Genomic DNA, 15,278 nt, shown 5'->3' with positions numbered 1-15,278 from the left:
TGGGATATTAAATCATCAATCAAATATATGCCACTAAATACATTTCCGAGGCACCATTATTACATTCCCTTCTGCACGTTTCACAGTGGTTTCAAAGTGAAATGTTCAGTGAGTGGCGCTTAAATGCAGATTCAATACTTGACCCTGGCATGTTTTTGTTATGTTGTTATAGGCATGTGTTGCTGTGTTTGTATTACGTTCCTTCAGGTACGTATTGCAGTGGTTCATAATTCAAATATCCAATATCCAATTACCTAAAAGTTAATGCTCTGAGTTTTACTGCCTCTAGTGTTCATTTCAACTGGAACCTGCAGAAATTCGTGTGTAGAGGTACGTTTTTTGAGTTAGACTTCAATATCATCATTTGTTCTCCAGACATAAATGATTCTGTTTTTTGTTTTTTTTTGCTGAGGAAGATTTTCACCTGCTAGATGATGAAAAAGCTGAATTTGATTTAAAACTGCCCCTCAGACTTCCTTCAGAATATGAAAATAACCCATATAAAAGATGTGCTAGCCATATTGCATGCGATCAGTGTTCTGTTATATTAATATTTTGATCAGTACTGGCTGTTTCGGTTTAAATGCTAACCACATCAGCTCTCAAACGAGTTTGTTATTGGCCGTGTGGTGACGTTGCACTGACAGCTGCTGATTTGAACTGTCTTCTTTAATGTTGCTCCTCATTCTGGACTCTATTGCCGTCTGCTCACAGTCCTTGACGAGAGGACACGCTCGGTCGCAGCACCAGGCACCGCACATCACCCGGCTCGCATGACTTCATCAGCGCTCCGCTTCAGTGCTGGGGAGCTCCACATCATGCATAAACATGAGCTGTCACTATCACAGTGAGGCCCCAGAGAGCCCGAGCTGCCAGCCAAAAGCAGGACTGTGGACACATGCTGCAGTGTGTGTGTGATTTGGAGGAGTTTCAGGAATGTGGAGCACAAGGCCGTGGTTGGTGCCGCGGTGTGCTTCGGCTCACAGTCGCAGTGGATCAACACATCAAGCTCAGAAAGCAAATAGAGGCATCTCTCACACTGTCCTGACATCCTTACCAAAAAATATGATCTGACTTCGATTGGTAAATGATAAAAATGGCCGGAAAAAAAGTTACATTTATGACATACTGTGTGATGAATATGAGATTAAAAGCCCTAATTATGAGACACAAAATCATTGTTATGTGATCTAAAGGTAAACATAAAAAGACATAAATTGAAATTAGGAGACAAAGCCATAATTAAATCTCAAAACTGCCATAAAAAGTCAAAATTCTGAGATAAAATGTTGAATTTGAGATACTAAGTAATGATTATAATATCTTGAAAAATAACACAATTATGGGATACTATGTCATAATTAGGAGATTAAAGCCCAAATTATGAGATACGAAATGATAAGTATGATATAAAAATGGAATTGACATTAAAGTTGAAATTATGAAATACAAAGCCAGAATTCTGTCAAATCTGACATATTAAGTCAGAACTGTGAAAATAAAGTCCTAAATATTACAAAATTGTGAAATAAAAAGTTGAATTTATGACATACTAAGTGATGGTTATGATATAGAAAAAAATAATAGAATACTGAATTGTAATTATTAAATAAAAAGCCTAAATTATAAGATGCAAAGCAGTAATTATAAGTAAAAACTGACAAATTATGTTATAACGTAGATTTAAAAAATCCAATATAAAAAAAGTCAGAATTATGAGATAAAAAGTTTAATATATAACAAGCTAAGTGGTGTTATAAAAGCCCAAATTAGGGGATACGAATTGATAATTGTGAGACAAAATAAAAAATTATGACTTAAAAAGTTGAAATGATGAGATAAAAAGCCATAATTATAATAACTGAGGCATTTTTACATACTAAGTCATTACTAAAATGATGTGTCTTATGACAAAAATGTAAATTAAAAGATTTTGAGATTGGGATCCAAATCCATAATAAATAAAACTTTTGATTAAAAGCCCTTAATATGACAGTTATGACATAAAAAGTCAAAACTATGCAAAAAAAAAAAAAAAAAAAAACATTATTATGATTTAAAAAAAAACATTTTATATATATATATATATATATATATATATATATATATCTTTATCTTTTTATTCTGTTGGAATATGTATTTTGTCCCATTAAACTAAAAAGTTGCACTAAGTTCAGACTGCATCATTTAAATTTAATGAAGGCATGAGACATAACATTTATAATCTTAAAGATTAATGTCATCATTTGCTACTGATATTTGACCATCTGTATTCTTTCCGTTTCCAAACAGTCAAAACATTTTACATTCCAGTTCCGGTTTTGCATTTAGTAATGTTTAACATCAATAATTATCCTATTTTAGAATCACAAAGCTACATTAGATATACTATATAATTTTCTGGATTTAGCAAATATTGTATTTGAGCGCCGCCTGGGGGTTATACACAAAAACCGCATTATACGCTGCAGAAACTAATAACTAATGAGAAAATCAGTTAATGTTAACCATAGACATATAAATACCTAGACGCCTCATTGGCCGCTTTGAGCCGTTGCCGCGATACGTCAACGCGTCCGCCATGTTAGTGAGGGCAAGACTGCCTTAAAACAAATGAAAGTAAACGGGGGAGCTGCTTTTACTGAATAAAAACACGATAACGTTCACATTTATCAACCGATTTCAGAGGTTTGTGATCTACGTGCAGTTAAAAAAACATTGGCTCCAGTTATTTAGTTAGGTTTGGAAAATTATTAATTGAAAGCTCACATTTGTCTCACTTGTTGATTTCGTTTATTTTTTCGGTTTACAAATCTGTTAATTTAGTATAACTGTAACATATTCATGTAATGTAATTTGAATGTACATTACATGATATGTAGTTGTTTTATTGCTTTCTCTGTGTTCAATCCCAACATTTTTCTTTCTTTTTGTTTCTCTCTTTCTTGTGTCTCAGGTCACAGCTCATTCCCTTTGAAATACTGGGTTAAAATCTTAATAATACATATTTAAATACTAATAATTTTCTATCGTTTAGAAAATGTAATAAAACGAGTAAATACAAATGAAATAATAACATGTAACTGATGAGGCTATGGATCCAGAAGATGAAAATATGCACTGATACAGTGCACTGTAGAAATATAGTAGAGTGATATTTTATATTAAAAAGTATATGTAGTACAACTTAACTTAAAGTAAAGTTGGGGGGGGGTGCACTGAAAAATCTGTCACCTTTTTCAGTCCTTCTGAGTTTGCAGGTATGAATTTATTCTGAATAATTCAGATTGCTTTCATTTATTTATTTCAAAATGTTTTGTGTTATGTTGTCCATTGTTGATAGTTTTCATTCTTAAGCTGTGAAAGGAAAATGTTTAAGGGCTCAACACAACAGCTTTTATGATGCAGAAGCCACTAGTTTTTGATTCTGAATATATTATTCAGGTGTTTTGTTATTTATTTCAGAAATCCTTGTGATATACAGTCTTGGCCAAAAGTTTTGAGAATTACATAAATATTAGTTTTCAAAAAGTTTGCTGCTAAACTGCTTTTAGATCTTTGTTTCAGTTGTTTCTGTGATGTACTGAAATATAATTACAAGCACTTCATACGTTTCAAAGGCTTTTATCGACAATTACATGACATTTATCCAAAGAGTCAGTATTTGCAGTGTTGAACCTTCTTTTTCAGGACCTGTGCAATTCGACTGGACATGCTCTCAATACTTCTGGGCCAAATCCTGACTGATAGCAACCCATTCTTTCATAATCACTTCTTGGAGTTTGTCAAAATTAGTGGGTTTTTGTTTGTCCACCTGCCTCTTGAGGATTGACCACAAGTTCTCAATGGGATTAAGATCTGGGGAGTTTCCAGGTCATGGACCCAAAATTTCAACATTCTGTTCCCCGAGCCACTTAGTTTTCACTTTTGCCTTATGGCACGGTGCTCCATCGTGCTGGAAAATGCATTGTTCTCACATTTTTGAAACAAAATAGGATGAGTTTAAAAGTCTTTGTTAATTTTGTGTGACTAAGCCAGAAAGAGAGCAGCATAAAAGGGAGATGGCAAAAATTGTTAAAGCACTGCTTCACTAACCTGCTCGACTGTTAGCATACCTGCTACCATGTGCTACATTAAATGTATAATGTATAACATTTGATACATCTAACAATACAAATAAAACATACTATATCTGATTAATGTCCATAGTTGCCGATAAGCTTTTAATATAAGTTGTTTTTAATATAAGTCTGACTGAGATCGGGGCTTCGGAGCGAGTTCGCAAAACATTTGATTCAGATTGGGACTCCAAAGCACGTTTCGCGAATCATTTGATTGGGGCTTCGAAGTTTGCAAAACATTTGATTCAGATCGGGACTCCAAAGCACGTTTCGCGAATCATTTGATCGGGGCTACGGAGTTTGCAAAACATTTGATTCAGATCTGGACTCCGAAGCGCGTTTTGCAAATCATTTGAGATCAGGCCTTTCGAGCGGATTTGCAAAACATTTGATTCTATCATGTACTTGTCTAGATCAACTTTTAATAAAGAGAAAGAGGTTTAGAGACAGATTGTTAATACCCTGTTAGTAACCCCACAGTCCATAGCATCAGTAACTGTATAATTTAGTAAGGGAAAATTAAAACAAAAATAGGATGAGTTTCCATTTTTATTTTATTTATGTAGCAATGGTCATCTTAACCTCTGTGCAGTGTTCAGGGTATTTCAGGACCCTAAATTAAATTCTAATTCATCTAAATTACATGACACTTAATGACTTTACCAAAACAGAAATTGGGATGTCTGATTGTATATTAGTTTAATAAAATCACTCAGAATGTTCATATAGTGCTTTTGTTTAAAATTTTAATTTTAAATGTTTTCCAGTAAATGGCAGAAATCTACCACTTAAGTACGGCAAATTTTTATATGACCATGTATGAAAGCAAGAAATGTATATATACTTTAAAGTTAACTACATATTTATTTTGTATAAGCATTTCATATAAACATGTAATACTTTTTTTTTCCAAAAATGTAACATTTAAACAAATTCCACATCAACAGTATAGTAAAAACATTAAAGGAAGTGACGATACAATTCATGATTGTCTAGAAGATATTGGTGTTTTTAATTTCACCTCTTAAAGCACTTTCTTTTATCAATGCAAATATCAGTATTCAACATTTTGGGATTAAAACATCAAAACATTATGCATTTGTAATTGCAGGTTAAATGCATTTATATCTTGCATTAAACAGTATGTGTAAACATCTTTCGGGGTCTCTAGAGAGCGACGTGTAGAGGATTAAAACTTGAGCCAGAGGTTCTTCACCGCTATGAGGAGACCTTTGACGTTAACGTTCTTCCATCTGGTCTCATCATCCACCCTGATGCTCCACACCTTGGTGCAGATGGCAAAGTGGTGGACCCAAATGAAGAACATCTCTGTGGCCTGGTAGAGGTTAAGTGCCCTGATGTGAAAGAAATCGGAAAGGCATCCCACGTTGAGTTTATTGGGGACCATGCAAAACTGAGAAAGAAACACACAATTGGCATTCCACGGTCAGCTGATGTTTACTGTCTTAGTTAACCTGGTGTGATCTTGTGACAAGTACAAGAGGTTACTTCCATGTGGAGAGGGTATGGAGAGATGATGAGCTGATCACAGAGATCACAGCTAAAGTTGTTGAATTCTACTTTGGCATATACATATACATTAATTTTTTGCTAGAAAGAAAATGAAAAATTTACCAACAAATGATGTTCCTGTTCTATAGTGAATGTAGTTCTATAGTGTTCTATTACAAGAAAAAACAGTTACCCCAATAAGTCATGCTTCAATTAATTATATTTTATTGTTATTTATGTTATATTGTTACAATATACCTACCCCAAACTGGAAAGATATGTCAGGAGGGGTTGGTGATTTCTGACGTGCTCAGAATCTGAAACGATATTGCAGATCATAATTAAAAGTTAAAGAGTTAGATTTTTATAAAAAATTTCTGACTTAAATTTCCCCCCTAAAATCTAAGCATTAATTTCAGCACAAAAAAAAAAGCACACTGAGAAGTATGTGAAAGATTATATGTATAATGTTGGTTAAAACCCTGGCTGAGAAGGTAACAAAAGCTTAAACTTACTGGAAGATAGCAAAATGTGCTTATCACAAAGCAGACAAGTTACTAGCAGGTGAAGAGAAGCATGGTGTCACTAGCAGGTGAGGAGGAGCATGATGTCACTAGCAAGTGAGTAGATGATGCTGATGTCACTAGTAGGTGTGTAGACGATGCTGATGTCACTCAAATCCATTGTTGTGGATTTTATTGATAACTTTAAATGTCTTTTTTAATTCTGTGTGACTTAAGCCAGAAAGAGAGCAGTATAAAAGGGAGATGGCAAAAATATAAAAACACCGCTTCACTAACCTGCTCGACTGTTAGCATAACTGCTACCATGTGCTACATTAAATGTATAATGTTACATCTAACAATACAAATAAAACATATATTATATATATTATACTATATTTGATTAATGTCTATAGTTGCCGATAAGCTTTTCAATGTTTGTGAACTTGCTCCGAATCCCAGATCTCAAGTTATTTTCCAGTGAAAGCGCGTTCATCGGCAACTATAGACATTAATCAAATATAGTATAATATATATAATATATGTTTTATTTGTATTGTTAGATGTAACATTATACATTTAATGTAGCACATGGTAGCAGTTATGCTAACAGTCGAGCAACTATAGAGTTATTGTTTTAATTAACACATTACACTCACCTGGGACTGGACAGCTGTTGTAATCGTGCTACGGCACCATCTTGACATTTATTGCTCTGCACCACAAACATCCCCCGTTTTGACGCGTGATTTAACGTCTCTGCAACTTTTCCACGCAAACCTGGAAGGCACAGCCCACAGTGCGAGATCGACCGTACTCCGGTTGGACACGGCCCCTCATCCTCCGTGAAGTGCTTAGCACACACTAAGTACCTTTCCTCACAGTAATTGTCGCCTCCTCCTCTCGCCATATAGCCATTTTTTTTCGTCGTTGGGAAAACTATATGAAATTATAAATATGTTTTTTTTTTTATTATTAGAACACAAGGCACACTTTACACATATGAATTATTTTGGTCTCCGCCATTTTTCGGCAAGCGAATGAACGCGCTTTCACTGGAAAATAACTTGAGATCTGGGATTCGGAGCAAGTTCACAAAACATTTGATTCAGATCGGGACTCCGAAGCGCGTTTCGCGAATCATCGGGGCTTCAGAGTTTGCAAAACATTTGATTCAGATCGGGACTCCGAATCGCGTTTCGCGAATCATTTGATCGGGGCTTCGGAGTTTGCAAAGCATTGATTCAGATCGGGAGTCCGAATCGAGAATCATTTGATCGGGGCTTCGGAGCGAGTTCGCTAAACATTTGATTCAGATCGGGAGTCCGAATCGAGAATCATTTGATCGGGGCTTCGGAGCGAGTTCGCTAAACATTTGATTCAGATCGGGACTCCGAAGCGCGTTTCACGAATCATTTGATCGGGGCTTCGGAGTTTGCAAAGCATTGATTCAGATCGGGAGTCCGAATCGAGAATCATTTGATCGGGGCTTCGGAGCGAGTTCGCTAAACATTTGATTCAGGTCGGGACTCCGAAGCGCGTTTCGCGAATCATTTGATCGGGGCTTCGGAGTTTGCAAAACATTTGATTCAGATCGGGAGTCCGAATCGCGAATCATTTGATCGGGGCTTCGAGCGAGTTCGCAAAACATTTGATTCAGATCGGGACTTCGAAGCGCGTTTCGCTAATCATTTGAGATCAGGCCTTTCGAGCGGATTTGCAAAACATTTGTTTCTATCATGTACTTGTCTAGAATCAACTTCTAATAAAGAGAAAAGAGGTTTAGAGACAGATTTTGTTAATAGCCTGTTAGTAATCCCACAGTCCATAGAATCAGTAACTGTATAATTTAGTAAGGGTAAATTTAAACCAATTTTTGTAGCAATGGTCATCTTAACCGCTGTGCAGTGTTCAGGGTATTTCAGGACCCCAAATTAAATTCTAATTCTAATAGTGCATCATACAAGTGTTTATTTGAGTTGAATATTTCGATATTCATGTAAGGAAACGAAGCCATAATTTGATAAGTTTACATTTACATTTACATATCCAAAGCGACTTACAAATGAGGATAAAAAACAACAAAAAGAGCAACAAAAAGTTTATAAGCGAGAATAAACAAGATGCATGCAAAATGAAGGCAGATATTGTCTGATATGTTAAGAAATAATATAAAATAAAAATTTAAAAATATTTTTGCCAAAATATTTGACTCAAAAAGTCCAGATGATTCAAGCTGTTCGTGACTGTGAGTGTAACAGCAGCAGCAGAGATTGAAAACATTTAAAACTCTGATTCCTCGATTTAAAAAAATAAATAAAAATGTAGCAAAACACTACATTCAGATGATATGTAGAACTCTCTGTGATTATCAGTGTCAGACTGTGTGTGTTGTTTTGTCCGGGGCTCGTGGGAGAGGCGTACTACTCTGGCTGTGACATCATCATCCTGGGGAGGGACTTTGAGAGGATTCAGATCATCCCAGGAGCCATACACGGGAACATCCAGGTGGACACACACACACACACACACACACACACACACACACACACACACACACACGGTTCTGGCGTCCAAACAACATCAAGGTCTTTATAAACTGTTACAGCACTTACTCAAGAGTGACACATAGCATACACTGTTAGCAATTGATGTAATTTTTACAATAAATTTTACAACAACGCACTGTATTCATGTTTTTGTTGTAAATGCAAGTGCATTATGGGAAATTAACGGACAGTCCTGTAAAATTATTGTAACTACACTGTAGAAGCATTTTTTTACAGCAACCGCATAGCATTGTGGGATCGCTGCTGTTTGAATTTTGAAATTACGCGGCCAACGGACGGTACTTTTTGGAAGAAAGAACATGTCTCAGGTATGTAACATAAAATTTGTTTTATAAGTCTTTATATATTAATACTGGTGATCTGAGTGAGTGCTGATTGTTTCATTTGGTATAATTCAGTGGAATAGGGTGAAGTTAGTTAAAATCGCGTCTTCATACTCGATCCAGATTTACATCGCAAGAACTTTACCCAGAAACTATGGACTTTGAGCTGGAACTCGGTGTGCTTCCACCGCAGCTACCATGATCTAAATAAAGTTCTGGGTAAAAAAAATGCCCCTCAGAAAGTCCCTGCTCGCGAGGTACTTGTTCAAAGGTAACGTTACTGAACTTTCGGGAGTGGCAATGCAGCATTGTAATTTCAACCACCATTTCTTTTGATAATTTTTAAAATATTACTGACATCGTGTCATGAAAGGTATAACGTTAGTGTTTTAACTATTTCAGGCGAGAATGTAGTTGTTTAAAACTCAAATATGCGGTTTATTTATAAAGACTGCGTCTATTAAAAAATGTGTTTCGCTGATGTCGGAGACGGTCAACTCCACGCGATCAGCGGGAGCTCAGGGATCATTAATCCGTCGGGAGCACTCTCAACTCGGGTAGACATCTGACATTTGCCGCTGGCTGTGATGTCTCTTTAGTGGTAAAGCATAAAATATAATTCGTTTTGGGTGAACCGAACAGGTAATCTTTGGTCTTTATTCAGTTAATCTTTTAATATGTTAAAATGAAAATAGGAGACAATAGGCTACTGTTTGGTATAATATTTTGTTTTATATAATGAAGGCCTAACGCTACACATTTCCCTGAACTTTATTTCTGCGTCTATTAATATGTTTAACGAATGAAAATGAGAACGAAAGGAGGCAGTGGTGTTTGATATCATATTTCGTCTTATTGAAATGAGGGGGGGTCGGTGGAAACGCGTCATAACTGTACCACGGTCATGAACGGTCAAGGCAGAAGGAAAAGACTGCGCGGGAACAGATGTAGACACTCCGCAGAATCAGCTGCACACTTGCTGCTAGATGGAACATACGTTTGCTTGCTTTAAGCCCTGTTAATAATTGTCATATGGTTATATGTCAAAGAAGAAAGGAAAGGCTGTAATTCAACATAATCCTATTGCATCCTTAAAATGCCTAGTCTAAATTAGGAAAAACCATACCATAACTTATTCTCCCACCTGATAAAATTGGTACTTTTGCCCATCCTGCCAATACTGCCACTCATGCGTGTGTAGTGAAGGGTTCTAGTGCTCTTTTAGTTATCATATTGTGTATGCATTTCAGGAGAGGCACTAAGTGCAGACAAATGGATGATGTCTTTGGAAGGGACAACTGTGATGGGGCCCCACAACAACCTTCTGAATGGAGTGCAGCGACCTTCGCTGTCTACGTGTCTAACTAACAGTATTCTAAAGAGGCCTCAAACACTAAAGGTATGTTTAAAACTGTTTGCACACTTATAAAGAAAATAGACTCTACGATATACTCTATGCATTGATGTCAAAAGACAGGTTTCCATCCAATTCCTTTGCACCTTTTAAGCGCATTCGTAGAAATTTGGCAAAGAAACCCTATAACTGGAGAGCATTTCCATCAGCTCTGTTATGTAAATTAGAAATGGACAGGAGAGTAGTCATGAAACGCTGTGGGATCAAAACTTAAGGGGCAACTTAAAACAGCCGATAGAGTTGCAACAAATGTGCATTTATGTTGCATTTATTAGCAAGTCAATCCACATAAAAAGTTTTATTCACATTAGAATATTTTGTGAATTTGAACCGTTTCCATTCAGGATTTTTTTGTTTGTTTTCAAAATGTTAAAATGTGCATTAAAAAGCTGGATGGAGACAAAGCTATTGCTATTAAGTGTCTAACATAGAGTTGGTATTGCCCTGCAAGACATTTATGTAAACACAGAGAAGTCTGACAGACAGCAGTTTAACATTACAATTTTCATTAAGTCAATTTTGGGGGTTAAAGTCATTAGATGTGATTTTACTTTTTCCTTTCTCTTTGGAGTGTTACAAGCTCTTGGTGAATGAAGAAGATCTGTATAGGGTGGCCATATGCGCCGTTCATACGGGACACGTCCCCGCCAGGATTTTAATATTGCCTAAAACATCCAGGTCGATCGAGAGCTAAAGAGAGCAGAACAGACAGCTCCTTAAGCTTTTGAAATTGCTCTCATGTGTTTGTTCGTTCGTTTAAATTGAAGCGTCACTCTTAAACGCTGTTTCTTTAAAAAGGGAAACTACTTTGTTTGGCCTTCCAAAAGAGAACACGACTAGAAATCATGTTTATATCACATTTATAATGGGTTTGACATTATAATGAAATAAACATTATAATTAAATGTTTGTCTCGTTGCTTCGGCCGGACAGGGCACAGTATGTTAAGTGGCATAACATTTCAGTCACATGATAGATAGATTGGATAGCTGGTCAATCAGAGCACACTTTGCTTTTCAGAACGATGAACTTTGTAAAAATCAACACGTTTCAGAAGGCGAGGAGAGGAGTACCTGTAGAGGAGAAACAATAATGTGTTTTTTTTAACCTTAAACCGCTTAAACATTTCATTACACCAAATACACAAAATAATGTTCTTTTTAGCAACGTCATATGACCCATTTTGCAGACACTTTTGTCCAAAGCGACATTCAATTTACAGTGCATACAGTGACATTATATATTTAAGAAAAACAATGTAAAAGCCAATGTAATTCTAAATGTTATGTTGTTAAATGTGTTGATGTTAAATAAATACATCAACGTCATTTTTTTTCTACAAGCAAGTTTACTTTTTATGTTTTTTTTTTTACACAGTATTTATCATTACCTGATATGAAAACTTGTTTTTACTCTCTCTGTTTTCAGAGCTTTTTGTGGAATCAATTCCAAGATGTCAGCAAAGCAGAGAAGAGACGGAGGATCAACGCACCTGTCTGCACCCTATTAAGAAGACTCCTGGGTTTTGAGTTGATGGGCTAGTATTGATGCCCACCCAAACCCCACAGCTTCCCCAGTTCAAGACTGGTTGGGACCTTTTGTTATTTATTACCATGTTCCCCCTGATGATAGACTGTCTGGAAGTGAGCTAGATTCTTCAGTGAAACTGTAATTTTGTTTGTATGAAAAAAAAAGATAAAATACATTTGTAATATGTGATGTTGCATAGTGTGTTAATAATAAAAATAATAAAAAGTTGCCATTGTTTTGGTTTTAATTTTGGAAGATGAAAAATTGCAGTATTTTATTATATTTAGAAATTACAATATTGTAATTGTCTCCTGTAAAATTACAGGAAATTCCTGGCAACTGAGTTGCAGTAAATATACAGTAAATTTAAATAAATTACAGCATTTTACTGTAATAATGCTACTTTAATCACAGTAGCACTGCTGTAAAAATACAGGACTCTATTGTATTAAAAAAACAATATATTACCTGTATATTACTTGCTGTAAATTCACGGCAATTAGTTGCCAGGAATTTCCTGTAAAATTACAATAAATTTTTAACAGTGTAGCTTTTAGCCTCATCATTGCAGTTTGAGGTTTAGGAATGAGTTTTTTTATGTTTATGTCAGTTTTAATAATTTTAGCATTTCAACTTTTTTGTAAAAATTTACTACTTTAATTTTAGTACTGTTTTCATTTAATTTATAGTGCTTTTTACTTTACAAATAATTGGAAAACAACTTTACAGAAAATTAAGTTTCTACAATATTTAGTCTTAGCTTACACGATTTATCTATATCATTTTACTTTAGCTTTATTTCAATTACAGAAAACAGTTTTTAGTAGTTTCAGTCTTAGTTAACAACAATGACACATAGTTGGTTGCTTTGGGAATTAGTAGTTAGGAATAAAAGTTTAACTGTGTGTGGTTATTTTACAGATTTATTTTTAAAAATAAAATGTCAAAATTATATATTTTTTTGTACGAGTTTCTGTCTTCTGCTGGATGCTAAAAAGATGATGCTTTAAACACCAAACAGTTGATGGTACCCATTCACTTCCATAGTTTTTCTTCCTGTAGCATAGAAGTCATTGGGTGCCATCAACTGTTCGCTCTCAAAAAAACATCTTCTTTAGTGTTCAGCAGAAAAAAAACAACACTTTTTTAGGCTGAGGAAGAGAATACGATCGCAGGATTTGATTGTTTGATTCCTCTCACACAGACAATACAGTTATATGAGTGTAAATCTAAACTGTGTTTGAATATGAAGCAGTTTGTGTGTGAAGACATTTGTGAATAAACCAATAAGCTGTCACTCGATTTCAGAGCCGCTAACTAGAATAAGATCACAGCTACTTTTATTTTCAGTATAAATATGGAGTTGAAAACACAAGGCTTGATGAAATTATGCTGTGATAAATATAGAGCATATTTATGATCATCGAGGCTCCTGCAGACATATGTTTTAGGAAGATTGTCCAGGGTTTATTTTTTACTCTTTTCTTTTACCTGTCACCGTTTGCCTCAGACACAAACATGAGAGATTTTAATTTAATGAAGGTCATGGTGTTCTTCTTTACCACAGAGAATTATGCTCTTCCTCTTGTTTTCCAGCTCAAATATCTGAACATCCTTAAATCAAGAAGCATTTACTGAAATATAAATGAGTTCAAACCTCTCAAATCTGAATATATACACCAATGAATCTAATTTTATATCGAGTATGAAGAGATCTGTAATATACTTGACTGTATTTAATGAGAAAATAAATTACTTAATGAAACATCCATTATTTCTTTGCTGGGTTAAAAAAAATTTTTTATGAATGATTATGTCATCTTTTATTATAAACATGAGTGCAGTATTAGCATTTGTATCAACATTATTAGAAATGTCTGAATGAATCAGAATCAAACGATTAAGTGATTAATGCAGAGGTTTTCTTCCTTAGTATTTCTGTCTTGTTTTCTGGTATAAATTAATGCTTTCATAAGATTAATTGCTTTAGAATATGAGCTGGGTCATTCTGTCGATTCATTCAGGGCTGCTCTGGGTTTAGTACAAACACAACACTAGTCTAGGGAGGTATAGTCTTGTCTCTGAGAACAGCTTTCCTCAGCTTTCCTCAAGGTTGTCCTTGTCTTGTTTGCAAATGACTAAAAGGGAAGAAAAAAGAATACATAGAATAAGTTCACAGTTTTATGAAAAGCAATGAAATCCTTATAATCAAGTGATGATGAACTTAATCGGTAACACTTTTGAATAACGGTCCATTAGTTAATATTAATAAACTACTTTAGTTAAAATGATCTAAGCAAGAACAATCCCTCAGCATTTATTAATCTTAGTTGATGTTCAATTCAACATTTACTAATGCATTATTTAAATCAAAAGTTGTGCTAACAATGAAAACCTGTATTTTAATTAACTAACTTGAACAAAGATTAATAAAAACAGTAATAAATGTATTGTTCATTGTTTGTTCATGTTCGTTAATGAATCAACTAACATTAACTAAAGTGTACTTCATCTTTGTAAATAAGTAACGTTAGTGAAATTAAAGAGAGAAGATTTAGCTCTATCAGTAATCTACTGCGGGCTCACTCTGTATATTGTGCTCATAACACCATTTAGTTTATTGTATAAACGGCAATATAAGTTAAAAACGTAATAAGAATTCATTTAAACTTTGAATTCTTATGAAGTCTCAGCTTTCACTGCTAACTACGTTAGCGATATCGCTAGCTATTTATTAATAGTCTGACACTGGCTGTCAACATAATGTTAAAAATGACCAGAAAACATCTGAAGAACAGCTGAGTCTTACATGTGAAAGATAACACCCAGAGATCTGTTTTTATTATCGTGTGACGGTTTGTAGATGTCCAATCTGTCGATGAGTCTGGTATGTTTTCTTCTTTCCTGATGTGAGAGTTATGAGGGTTGCCCGCTCCAATATGGCGGCGACGTTGGTGTGCGGTCGAGCGGCCAATGAGGCGTCTAGGTATTTATATGTCTATGATGTTAACTATAAAACAACACAAAGAACTTCAAAAATAAAGGTAAAACACCTGAAAAATAAATTACATTAAATTAACACAGTACACACTGTGCCATATTCTTATGACTCTTTAATACAGTATACATGATTAGACTAGTTTAAGCACTACTGCTGATGATATTATAGATCAGTGTTACTAAGCAATTTATCACTCTAGTCACAGGTACAATGTTACATCTTGTGGCTATACTTCATAAATAATGTGTACTTTACTCTTTATTCCAGCGTTAAGCCTTGAACTTTTTTTTTTACGTCAACAAAA

General features: G+C 34.9%; 1 long non-coding RNA gene across 2 annotated transcripts; it reads right to left on the bottom strand.

Moving 5' to 3' along the window:
• Nucleotides 1-5,169: 5,169 nt before the first annotated feature.
• LOC113043851 (uncharacterized) lies at nucleotides 5,170-6,943 on the bottom strand. Of its 2 annotated transcripts, none has more exons than XR_003275803.1 (3): nucleotides 6,796-6,943; nucleotides 5,896-5,950; nucleotides 5,170-5,535 (listed from the first exon to the last, which is right to left on the bottom strand). It is a non-coding gene; the product is annotated as an uncharacterized LOC113043851 (long non-coding RNA). The 2 variants fall into 2 exon arrangements; XR_003275804.1 differs by lacking the exon at nucleotides 6,796-6,943 and adding an exon at nucleotides 6,149-6,251.
• Nucleotides 6,944-15,278: the final 8,335 nt, after the last annotated feature.

The sequence above is a fragment of the Carassius auratus genome, chromosome 25, assembly GCF_003368295.1.
Source record: "Carassius auratus strain Wakin chromosome 25, ASM336829v1, whole genome shotgun sequence".
NCBI classification, from domain to species: Eukaryota; Metazoa; Chordata; class Actinopteri; order Cypriniformes; family Cyprinidae; genus Carassius; species Carassius auratus.
Note: the sequence above shows the minus strand (reverse complement) of the source record. Positions and strands in the feature narration are given on the sequence as shown.